This window comes from Staurois parvus, unplaced genomic scaffold (genome assembly GCF_062004578.1).
Source record: "Staurois parvus isolate SC_StPar_1 unplaced genomic scaffold, SC_StPar_1.0 ptg000148l, whole genome shotgun sequence".
Classification (NCBI taxonomy): Eukaryota; Metazoa; Chordata; class Amphibia; order Anura; family Ranidae; genus Staurois; species Staurois parvus.
Window position 1 is genome coordinate 2025280 of NW_028317944.1, and position 13684 is coordinate 2038963.

At 42.5% G+C, this 13684-nt stretch overlaps 1 protein-coding gene across 1 annotated transcript in view; it reads left to right on the forward strand.

Moving 5' to 3' along the window:
* VWC2 (von Willebrand factor C domain containing 2) overlaps window positions 1-13684 on the forward strand; it is a 764887-nt gene that overhangs the window by 356435 nt on the left and 394768 nt on the right. The window lies entirely within an intron of this gene.

Genomic DNA, 13684 nt, shown 5'->3' on the forward strand with positions numbered 1-13684 from the left:
TTTCCGTGAGTATCGGACATGTGTGCTGGGAGCGCGCAGGGCACGCGCTCTCAGCACATATGTTTTTCTAACTGCCAAGGCCCAGACGCCAGGAGGCCACACGTTTGCATGCGGCAAAGAGGTTAAGGGCCAAAGCCCAAATTTTTAAACAGAACACATTTCAACAATAACACATTGTGTACAAACATTCCAGTGACAGAAATCTATCATTTGGAGATTGTATTTGAAATAGTGACACGTTAATAAGATATTCTTGTGTTTTTTTTTTCGTTTTTTTTTCTTTTTTCTTTCTTTTTTTTTTAAATATCAAAATGTTTTTTTGTTTGAACAAGAAATAAATGATTTTAGCATTGGTTGACTGGACATTAGAATATGTGAGTTAATGGTGATGCAGTCTCTAAATAATTTAGCTTTACAGCATTGTGAAAATACATCTACAAATTTTCTTCCAAGCAGGCTGAGCATTTTGAATCACGAACTATCGAAGCATATTGAAATATGCAGGAATATAGATCTTACATTAGCTCTAACATTGCTGATTGCTTATCCTTCTGTTAAAGTGGAACTTGATGATAAAAATAATGGTCTTTAGCAAGGATTATACAGTAGGGCAAAAACGTATTTAGTCAGCCACCAATTGTGCAAGTTCTCTCACTTAAAAAGATGAGAGAGGAGGGGCGTGTCCAAGATGGCGACCGGAGCGGCCGCATAATCCGGAGCTCCGTCGCCGACCTACACAATCCACTGCCATCCGTGCTGCTGCGGACCACGGCGGAGTGGCTGGATCCTTGGGTGCTTCCCCTGTGCCTGGGAGAGAAGCCCCGGGGGATATCTCCGCCATCTGTGGCGGTGGATGCGCGCGGCCTAGCGCGGCCGCATGGTCCGTGACTCCGGAGGTTTCTGCCTGCATCCGCTATCATCCGGGCGGCGGCGGACCCTCCTGAGACGTTTGTGACATCCTCTGCATCCCCTGGACCTGGGGAAGAGACGGAGCAGCATATTGCCGTTCCCTGTGGCTGCGGCCTACTGCATCCGGCCCGGACCTCCTCCTCCTCACATCCGAGCTACGGTGAGTGCAGGAGGCTGGTAGACACTGACCATCCTATCCCCCTTTGACGTCTCGGGGGACGGGGCTCCCGCCCACCACTCCAGGGACCCCGTTCCTCTGTGATTGAGGCCTTTGCTGGGCCCAGAAACCCACTGAGGCCTATATACTGCCCTGGAGGGGTGTATGGGCTGACTATACTTGCTCTGGAGGATTATTAGGCCATCATAAGGGATCCTCTGTCCTATACTTGCCCCCCTGTTCATCCCAGACCCTGGAGCTATTAATGGGGTGCACCACGGCCTATGTCCACTCCACATCCTCATGGCTTGCTAACTGTATTTACAATATAAAGTTTTTTCGGATAAGCTTGACAGCGTTTATGTAAATACAACCCTAAACCTGATTCGGGCGTTATAGGTCCCCTGGGGTCATTATCTCCTTTTATCATCCAATTTCCAGTTGATCACCCCCGGGAGACTCTCTGTATGCCGTCCACCAAAAAAAAGAAGGGACAAGCTCAAAAGTCCCTCACTACATATCTACTTAAGACACACGAGATTTGCAACATGTCTCTAGGTGACGCAGAACGAGCATCCCCATCCGAACCCTTGCGTGATATCACAACTCCTTCATTAACTCTGGTCAGTGAAGATGCACAGCAACTTACAAAGGGTGACCTGGAATCTTGCTTGGAAACCATGTACACCAAATTGGCCGCCAAATTTCAATCAGAATTACACAAAAGCACTAATGTTCTCTCTCAGGAAATAGCCACATTGGGCTCTAGAACCGATCGCTTGGAAACTAAACATGATGAACTTAGCCTAGCCTATGGGGACCTTTCCAGAGAACATGATCATCTACAAACGGCCTTTTTACAATTGCAGGCACAGGTTGAAGACCTTGATAATCGCAACCGCAGAAATAATCTGCGAGTCAGGGGAATTCCGGAATCTGTTTCTGATCTCTCACAAACCGTTACCAAGCTATTCAAATCTCTCCTTCCGGATTGCAATCCCGGATCCTTTGCCTGTGATCGCATCCATAGAGCCCTGCGCCCTAAACCCCCTAGTGATAAACCGCCTAGGGACATTGTTCTGTGTCTAAAAGATTTCCTGACCAAAGAAGACATACTCAGAGCTGCTCGCAACACTCCAACGATCTCCTTTGAAGGCTCGGTTTTACAAATTTTTCCAGATGTTTCTCCGGCTACATTGGAGAAGCGCAGGAAAATGAAGGAGGTTACAACGGCTCTTTTTTCAGCTCGTATCCGTTATAAATGGGGCTTCCCTTTTAAGTTGATAGTTCCACATAATGGGAGCACATATATTGCTACATCCCTTCCTGAGGGCAGAGAGATCCTGACCAAGTTGGGCCTGGCGGATGCCCCATCACCTCGACGTCCCCCCCCTACACCTCGTGTCTCTCCTATCTGGCACACTCCATCTCCACGGAGGGAAAGGAGGAGGGCCCGACAAGAACTGGGCTGATGGGACCATGCCTTCCTGCCTATTATTACTTGCATCGATGATCCTGGTCAGCGATTTCCCTTGATTGGGATAGGAGGCAACCCACGGGATGTCTATTGTTCAGCACCCCCTACACCTTGGGGATATATATATGTGTTTTTGTGGAAGCTGTTGAGCTGTTTCTGTGTTTATATAGACTATATATGCTCTCTCGTTGATAACTGGATGTGTTTAAGTCTAACAAGGGTCTTCGGGCCCTCTGAATATCGCCCACTGATTCATGGCCTCACAACTCTTGGACACGTTACCCCACCCTGCCTCCTGACATGACCGGAGGAATCACCGCCCGATTGTGGGGTGACGGCTCCGTTTTTCATGTGTTATGGAAACAGGGTTTGGGCCCGATTGGCCCTTTGATGTTGAAATTTTTTGTTTTTTCAGGTACAGCTAATTGCATACCTGATCCATGTCTCTCAGTTACTCTTTTCATTGTCGCAGCTATCATTGCTTCACTTTTACTGTTTTTTGTCTTTTTTTTCCTCAAAAATTTCGTACATGATGTTGACTTGATACCGGTGTGTGGACGTCACGACCCCCATTTTGGGGTCTGGATGTCCCCCAGACTGGTAATGCTACCCGTAAATCTATTTGTTATGGACTTGAAGGTCCTTACATCTAGCCAAATAATTCGAGTATATGTCTTGTCAATGTATATTTTTTTGCTGATGGTAATAATTTTTGCATATTATGGCAATTCAATGTATCTCGCATAATGTCCAGGGTTTCAACTCGCCAAACAAGCGCAAAACAGCCTTTCTTCAGTATAGGCGATTAGGGGCTAAAATTATTTTATTGCAGGAAACACATTTTGCAGCCGCAAAACACCCGACATATTTTCACAAATCCTATAGACAAGGGTATTATACTTTACACTCCTCCAAGAGTAGAGGGGTGGCCATTTTTCTGCATAATTCAATCCCCTTTGAGGTTCAACATGTGTACCGTGATCCAGACAGTAGGTTTATTATTCTTAAGGGCACCCTTTCAGGCCGAGAACTTACAATAGCAAATGTCTACGCACCGAATTCGGCACAAGCTACCTTTTTCTCAAAATTTTTTGATGTTCTTGATAGATTTTTGTCACCCCATCTATTGGTGGGTGGTGATTTCAACCTGGTAGCAAATCCTCTTTTGGACCGTAGCTCACTCTTGCACTCTTCCCACGCCTTCCCAAAATCACTTACTAAAAGACTAGAGGCCTTCCAATTAGAAGATGCCTGGAGGGCGCATAATGTAGGAGCTAGAGAATATTCATTTTATTCTCACCCACATGACTCTTATGCTAGATTAGACTATATTTATTGCACCCCTATTTTATTAGCAAACTCTAGGATAGCGAACATCCACTTGAGTCCTTGGTCGGATCACAATATTATAGCCTTGTCTATCACATGTATGGGACTTGCACCCACTCCCTTCTCATGGAGACTCAATGATTCTATGCTTACGGATATTGACTCCCGCCATGAAGTAGCTGCATCTATTTTGGAATATTTTCAATCTAATTCGACTCCTGATATTTCTCCAGCCACATTATGGGTAGCCCATAAGGCGGTCTTACGAGGCCGCCTTATTTCTATGGCTTCATCCAGAAATAGAAAACGATGGCAGCAAATTCTGCTTCTTACCCGAGAATTGGAAGCACATTACCGAAGTCATATTGCTAACCCATCTTTTCTTAATAAACAGTTACTATCTCAAAAGCGCTTAGAATTGAATACTCTACTATCCCAAAAAACTGAAAAAGCTCTCCGCTGGTCAAAAGCCACATTTTTGTTACATAGCAACTCGGCTTCCTCTATGTTTGCAAGGAAACTGAATCACTCCATGCACCCCCCACATATTTATAAATTGCGTACTAACTCGGGTGCTATTTCATCTCTGCCTCAGGAGGTTTTGGGCATTTTTGAAAACTTTTATTCTAACCTATTAGCCCCTCCACGGTCGGATTCTGTTTCACCAGCAGCCTCGTGGCTGGATTCTATACCCCTCCCTGCTCTCACACCTTCTCAAGTTGCTTCTCTTAATGCCCCCTGCACTCTGGAGGAGATAACTCGTGCAATTAGCGCCATGAAAAGCTCTACTGCGCCAGGTCCAGACGGGTTCACTGCTAGTTATTACAAACATTTTGCCTCTACTTTGGCTCCCTATCTGATAACTTTATTTAATGATGTTTTGCAGGGGGGTAGGTTCCCGGAGGAGATGCTGTTGGCTAACATGTCTTTAATACCCAAACCACAGAAAGATCACAGCTTACCACAAAACTATAGACCAATCTCCGTAATGAATAATGATCTGAAAATATTTAGCCGCATCTTGGCGGACAGGTTGGCCCCTATTATCTCCTCTTTGGTCTCTCCGGACCAATCTGGATTTATCCCAGACAGATTTATCACTGATAATATTCGCCTCACGCTCAACGTTATTCAAGATGCTAATTTACATTCTAAAGAGGTCTTGCTGATGAGTCTGGATATAAACAAGGCCTTTGACAGTGTTCTTTGGCCCTATATGTTTTCCTTGCTACGAAAAATGGGCTTTAATAACGAATTTTTAGCTGGTATACACGCCTTATATGACTCTCCGAAGACAAGAATACGGCTCCCTGGCTGCAATTCAGACTTTTTCACATTGGGTAGAGGTACCCGTCAGGGCTGTCCCCTTTCACCCCTTTTATTTGCACTGGTGTTGGAACCCTTGGCAGTAGCGATCAGATCACACCCGGATATTTCAGGTTACCCGTTGTTAGTCTCACAATTTAAAATGAGCATGTATGCTGATGATGTTATGCTTTTTCTTACTAACCCGTTGACTTCATTGCCTAATTTATGTGTCATACTGAATGATTTTGCTATAACGTCAGGTCTTACTGTTAATTTTACCAAATCGGTAGTTATGCCGATTAATATTCCTGATTCCCTAAGTGCATCTCTCCGCAGCTCCTTCCCATTCCGCTGGTCTACAGACCGGATATCCTATTTAGGTGTTAATCTCACTCCCAGTTATTCAGATATATTTGCTGCTAATTATCCACCGTGTATATCACGTCTATCTACTCTACTGAGGATTTGGCATGGTTATCCTATTTCCTTCTTGGGTAGAGTCACGGCTGTTAAAATGAATATTTTGCCTAAACTTCTTTATCTTTTTAGAGCTCTTCCAGTTCCAGTCTCAAAAACGTTTCTGAGCCAATTTCAGCGGACCATTAATAATTTTATCTGGGGTAATAAGCGTGCACGTTTTGCCTCAGCGATTTTATACCGCTCACAACGGACTGGAGGCCTCGGTCTTCCCAATTTTTGGATATATTATCTTTCGGCTCGTTTTGCGCAGCTATCACAGTGGGCAACTATTAACTCTCAGATCCCATGGGTCAAATTTGAATCTCAGTCCATACGCCCATTCTACTTACCGAGTATCCTGTGGTCCAGGGTCTCTCCACGTTCACTTACATTTTATAACTCCATAGTGACCCATTCAATGACACTTTGGTCCACATACAAATTTAAATTAAATTTGGTCTCTCCTATTCCCCCCGGTATTTCATTTTTTGGTGATCCAACTTTTACACCAGCTTTTTCTTCTCCTCAACTGTTTCGTTGGTGGTATGATCAATCTCTTATCAGATTATCTGATTTTCAAAGAGGAGGATCTTACATTACCTTTGATATGCTACGCGCGCTTTTTGATATTCCCCTTCACGAGTACCATCGTTACCGACAGATTAGACACTTTTTTGAATCACATTCTGGCCTTACACCGTCTTCTCTGGTTTCCTTTTTTGAACGTACCAGCCGTGACTCTCCCAGGGGTAGGGGTCTTATTTCCAATTTTTATCACCAATCTTTACTTTGTCTTTTTCATACGCCTCCGTTGTACCGACAGAGGTGGGAGGAGGATAGTGGTACCACTTTTTCGGATGAGGATTGGGATTCCATGGTGGATAATATCTGTAAAAGCTCTCGATCTCTTTCAGTTCGTGAAACGGCCCTTAAGGTTTTAACTAGATGGTATTATACCCCATCAAGACTACATAGATTGTACCCACAAACGTCCCCTCTATGTTTTCGAGACTGTGGTTTTACAGGCACTTTGGTGCATATATTTTGGGATTGCCCGTCCATATCTCTGATTTGGCGCAGGATATCCGAGGTGGCCACCTCACTGGCGGGTACCCCAGTATGTTTATCTATTCAAACTTGCCTATTGGGGGCTCATATCCAAGGGGTCCCTGATGCCATTATGAGATTGATACATACTATTTGTATTGCCACTTTATGGTCTATTGCCTTACACTGGAGATCCAATGCTGTACCTTTGGCCTCCATCCTGCACAGAATTGATGCTGTAATGCTCATGGAACGCATTCATTATACTTTGCTGGATAAGATGCACTTATTTGATAAAAAATGGGAGTCATGGGGGGATTATAGACATTTATTGCATGATTGATAACGTTTTCAGTGAACAATGACTGACAGATGCTGTTGACAGACGTATTATTCAATTTCTCTTATCATTAACGTATTTCATGTACTTGCAATCTGCTTTTCTTCTGTTTCTTCTCTTCATTATTATGATATCTTTTTCTGAATTGTACTTTTCCAAAGTGCCTTGTTTTTGCTGTTAATATTTGAAAATGTGCTGTTATTTTATTGTCTACTTATACTCAATAAAATCGTTTGTAAACAAAAAAAAAAGATGAGAGAGGCCTGTAATTGGCATCATATCTAGACTTCAACTATGAGAGACAAAATGAGAAAATAAATCCAGACAATCACATTGGCTGATTTGGAAAGAATTTATTTGCAAATTATGGTGGAAAATAAGTATTTGGTCACCTACAAACAAGCAAGATTTCTGGCTCTCACAGACCTGTACCTTCTTCTTTAAGAGGCTCCTCTGTCCTGCACTCATTACCTGTATCAATGGCACCTGTTTGAACTTGTTATTAGTATAAAAGACACCTGTCCACAACCTCAAGCAGTCACACTCCAAACTCCACTATGGTGAAGACCAAAGAGCTGTCGAAGGACACCAGAAACAAAATTGTAGACCTGCACCAGGCTGGGAAGACTGAATCTGCAATAGGCAAGCAGCTTGGTGTGAACAAATCAACTGTGGGAGCAATAATTAGAAAATGGAAGACATACAAGACCACTGATAATCTCCCTCGATCTGGGGCTCCACGCAAGATCTCACCCCGTGGGGTCAAAATGATCACAAGAACGGTGAGAAAAAATCCCAGGACCACACAGGGGGACCTAGTGAATGACCTGCAGAGAGCTGGGACCAACGTAACAAAGGCTACCATCAGTAACACACTACGCCGCCAGGGACTCAGATCCTGCAGTGCCAGACGTGTCCCCCTGCTTAAGCCAGTGCATGTCCAGGCCCATCTGAAGTTTGCTGACTGATCCATGTGCAGGACAGAATGAATGGGGCCATGTATCGTGAAATTTTGAGTGCAAACCTCCTTCCATCAGCAAGGGCATTGAAGATGAAACGTGGCTGGGTCTTCCAACATGACAATGATCCCAAACATACCGCCCGGGCAATGAAGGAGTGGCTTCGTAAGAAGCATTTCAAGGTCCTGGAGTGGCCTAGCCAGTCTCCAGATCTCAATCCCAAAGAAAACCTTTGGAGGGAGTTGAAAGTCCGTGTTGCCCAGCAACAGCCCCAAAACATCACTGCTCTAGAGGAGATCTGCATGGAGGAATGGGCCAACATACCAGCAACAGTGTGTGCCAACCTTGTGAAGACTTACAGGAAACGTTTGACCTCTGTCATTGCCAACAAAGGATATATAACAAAGTATTGAGATGAACTTTTGATATTGACCAAATACTTATTTTCCACCATAATTTGCAAATAAATTCTTTCCAAATCAGCCAATGTGATTGTCTGGATTTTATTTCTCATTTTGTCTCTCATAGTTGAGGTCTACCTATGATGCCAATTACAGGCCTCTCTCATCTTTTTAAGTGGGAGAACTTGCACAATTGGTGGCTGACTAAATATTGTTTTGCCCCACTGTACATTCCACTTTATTAATCCTGCTAGTGTGTGTAGTAAATTGCTTCCAGCATTGTTCCTGCTCCATTTTGCCCAAAGGAGAGCGGAAGTGAACCTTGAGGCTGTCAGCAGATCAGCTTCTACAATTTTGGCACAGTTCCATAAAAGAGAGAGCAACGGAGCATGACCATGGTATATTACTGGATTTAGTACACACCGGGTATTGGCACTTAGTATAGGCATTTTTTTAAATGTCTTACATAGCTATACCTGCAAGACAGGGCAGCATTCAGTGATTCATTTGGACTTAATATTCTAATGTTCTACTTTAAAGTGTATCTAATCAGTAAGTTTAGCATCATGCAGGTTTTGAAAACCGATAATATTTGTGAATTTGTTGGGGGGGGTTTTATGTTGAGATCCAGCTAGGAACAGCACTTATTGTTGAAGGGCATGTGCATAGGCCTCCTTAAAATAGTCAGCCTGATGGCCAGCTAAAGAATCATGCAATCATGCACAACAGGCTGACAATGCTGCTGTAACCTAAAAGGCAATCCTATAATTTTCTTTGCACACTCACCAATATTCTTTAACCCCTTAACACTGGTGCCTCCTGACCCTTGAAGAGGTTTCTGATGCCAAGAGGCAGGGTTTATGATCATGTGACTGCCCTGATTGGCTGTCACAATGGTCACATGATCGGAAAGCTACTTGCCATTGGGCACTAGTAACTGTGCCAGGAACGTGCACAGTGAGCGCTCTCAGCAGATTGTTGACATTTTGGTACGCAAATATGCAGCCTTCCAGCTCAGCCACTGAAAGGATGGATATTTGCGTACTTCCAGTGCAAAGGAGTTAAAAAAAACAGTTTACAAGTTATAAACAATATGTATTCTGAACTATTTAAATACAAATCTAAAACTGGTTACAGTATAACTAAAGGCGATCGTATGACAGTCTAAACATTTCACATTGTTATTTGTGATGAACAAGTGTCATAAGGTAAACAAAAACTTCTTTTTCCTACCATGGCTGAGCCAAATCCTCCTTCATTTGTGTCTCACACTCCCCCACCTAGACACTGCAGCTTACAGTGGGACAGTTACAGCAACAGGGGCACTGCTGTCAATCCAGAAAGCAGTGGGCAGGATAAGGTGTGTCCAGGTAATGACTGACAAGCTTGTGACTCCGCAGTGATAATGACAGCCAAGCCTCTTGCTACATTTTTCGATCCCACTGTAGTGCAAGCAGACAATGCCTACATGAGGGTCAACTCTACTCTGAATTGAGGAGCAGTGCAGCTTTATTGCCATAGCATCACAGGAAGTTTAATTAGGATTACCTCACTGAAGGTTCAACAGGGGGCTAGGATAAAATGGTAAATTCAGTTATAATTGACCAATTCAATACCGGGCACTTTTACACCTTCCTGCCCAGGCCATTTTTCAGGTTTCAGCGCTCTCCCAATTTTAATGACAATTGCGCGGTCATACAACATTGTACCCAAACTAAAATTTTATCATTTTCTTCACACAACTAGAGCTTTCTTTTGGTGGTATTTAATCACCGCTGGGGTTTTTATTTTTTGCTAAATTAACAAAAAAAACCAAACATTTTGAAAAAAACACATTTTTCTTTGTTTCTGTTATAAAAGTTTGCAAATAAATAATTGTTCTTCATAAATTTAGGCCGAGATGTATTCTGCTACATGTCTTTGGTGAAAATAACCCAAATTAGGATGTATTTTTTAGTTTGTAGGAAAGTTATAGAGTTCACAAACTATGGTATAGATCTGAATATTGATCAATCCTGAAGTACTGACAGCCAATCTAATTTCTTGAGGTCCAAGAATGTCAGAACAGTACAGATATCCCCCAAATGTCAGGACAGTACAGATATCCCCCAAATGACCCCTTTGGCGAGTTTTTTGAAGTTCTATTTTTTTTGTCATAATTTTTCAGAAAATGAAAAAATTAGTTTCAATATTTTGTTTTTACATATTATCACCAGTGCAGTACAGCGTCATCATATAACTGGCATGGCGGTGATCAGGGACACTGACTGGTGACAGTATGAAAAAAAATATATATATATATATATATTTTTTATTATTATTTTTTATTTTTTATTACATTTGTTTTCTTTTTTTTAAGATTTGTTTTTCATATTTCACTATGACCAAAGTAGTACAATGTTACCATAGTAACATTGTACTACTTTGGGGAAGTGATCAGTATTTATTTTTTTTTTACACTATTTGCTTATAGCAAAGAATTACTTTGCTATAAGCAAGCATTTACCTGAATGACATCGATTCATTCAGGGTTTTTTTTTTTTCTTTTTGTGCTTAGCTGTGATTTGGCCACAGCTAATCACATGACATGTGCATGTGATTAGCTGTGACCATTCACAGCTAGACACTAGTATACAATGAATGAAGCATCCATTGTATACAACTGTCAGTGTCATACACTGTGATTGGTCACAGCAGGTCACATGGTACCGGCAACGGGGGCCGGTACTCAGAACTGTCATCGGCCGTGTCCGAGGCACACGGCCGGTGACAGATCGCGCCGCTGCGCGGCTCTGCAGGAGCACAATCTGCGCATGTGTGGGAGGATGCCATATGGCGTCCACCCAGAATGCTGATGACATTTGCCGGCCGCCATTCAGCCATAGGGTGGGCGGCAAATGGTTAAATAACCATAACTTATTTTTCTGTTTGATTTTTTTATTGGAGAAATAAGACAGTGTACAGTCATCTTTCACAATATACTGTACCAATCATGAAGGCTTGAAGAAGGTAGCCCCACATCTCGGGGAAAGCTGCACTCAAAAGCCCAGAAGTACAACACACGCAGTGTAGGCTGATGTATATATTTGATAAATTCAGAGCAAGAGAGAGAATATAGAAAAGTGAGGAAGGAAAGAAAGAAGGGGAGGGGAAGGTATCAGGGACTCTCAAGGTCAAGGTAGCATGTATTCAGACTATGGTGAAATATATCCTGCTACACCTAATAGACTCAGTCAGGATTCTAACAGGGACTGGTCAAAGTTCAGAGGCAGGAAATAATCAAACCACGGCTGCTCGACTTCTAAATGTGTTGCTATACGGAAAATGCATAGAGAGAAATGGAAAAACTCTGGACTTTATGGGCACATAAACTCATAGAGTAAATGGGAAGATTGTGGACCAACTCATAGAGAAAATGGAAAGATTCTGGACTGTTTTGATATATGGTCAAGCAATGCAGTCTCAATTTTACTATGGATCATAAATTGCATGATTCTATTTTTTGTCCAGAAGATATAGGTTAGGCAACTTCCAGGCTTTAGCAATAGTTTGTTTGGACGCAGTGGTAACATAAGAAAGGAGTTTGAATTGCGAAGAAGTCAAAGCAGGTAGACATTTGTTCTGTAAGTCTATGGCAGGGGCGGACTGACAACTCATGGGGCCCCTGGGCAATAGGGGATCATGGGGCCCCTGTGTCCTTGCCCAAACTCAAAAAAGCCTATGAAAAAGGTACCAGGGGCATCTCATGGGGCCCCCTACTGACCCCCGGCCCTCGGGCAGTGCCCGACTTTCCAAATGGTCAGTCCGCCCCTGGTCTATGGTAAGATCACGTTAAAGAGTGTGGATAACAACTGACATTTTTCAGTCCAATACGCCAAGACAATGGGGTAGGTCCACCAAATATGTAAGTGAGCCTCTGCACAGCCCCTAAAGTAGTTTGGAGAGTAAGTTGGAAATATTTTAGCAATCCTCACTGGAACTAGATACCACCTAGCAAGGACCTTATATTAACATAACTGTTTTTTAAAGGTCATAGTTCTACTTTAGAAGAAAATTAAATGTAAACAAACAATAGGAACCATATAATAACCTTTTTTTTTTTAAATTTATTTCCTTGAGGGTACCTTCCCAAAATATATAAAAACCATAGATGGTACTCACCAAAAAATGCAGGATTTTAAATGAGGTTATAATCAATGTGACAACATCATATATCCCTTTTTAAAATAGATTATTGTAGTAGTGAGACTTTCAGCTGCCAGAGATCAAAGACAAAAAATGTTACTGTATATTGATACAATTAATTGGAAGTCTAAAAGTTCAATATATTTTAAAAACAAGTGGAAATATCCACATATGTCAGCATACTCAACGTAGTTTTAATCACAAATGTCTTAATTCACTGGAGAACTTCAACATGTTTTGCCACGAGTCTTCAACAGCAAGGAAAACACTACTTGAGAACACTGCATATATGAGAAACACGTACTGTAATTAGAAGTAATGAAACAATATTTAAAAACATGTAAATTACACAAACAATCATGTCATGTGAATCTTAGCCACATCAACCTATCACTCCCATATATGTTAGGGCTTCAAGCACACTGCCCCTTTCAGCAGACAGGACCCATTACTTGCCCTCCAAAGAATAAAGACATTTCAAACTAAAACCTGTTGAAGTACTTTGAGTATGCTGGTGTATGTGGATATTTCCATTTGTCTTTAAAATATATTGAACCTTTAGGCTCAGTTCACACTAGGTGACTCAAACGTCACTTGATTTTCAGTGCAAGTTTGGAGTGTGACTTTTACTCGACTTATACACTCAATGGCAGTTAACTGGCAAGAAAGTTGCATAAAAAGTAGTGCAGGTATCTTTTCTGAAGTTGCAGCAACTTCAGAAATAGGAATTGGTATGGCCATCGTAGAAACGCATGGCATTTCTGTGCTCGGCTTTGAGTGTCTCAAGTCAGATTCAAAGTCGCAGGCGTGTGAACTGAACCATAGACTTTCAAAACATTGTATCAATAAAACATAGATTCTATGTATTTTTGTGTTGTGATCTCTGGCACTTTTGAAAGTCCCACTACCAGGGGCGGACTGACCATAAGGAAACGCGGGCACTGCCCGAGGGCCCGGGGTCAGTAGGGGCCCCATGAGATGCCCCTGGTACCTTTTTTTTTCATAGCCTTTTTTGAGTTTGGGCAAGGACACAGAGGCCCCATGATCCCCTATTGCCCAGGGGCCCCAAGAGTTGTCAGTCCACCCCTGCCCACTACTACAATATTCTATATG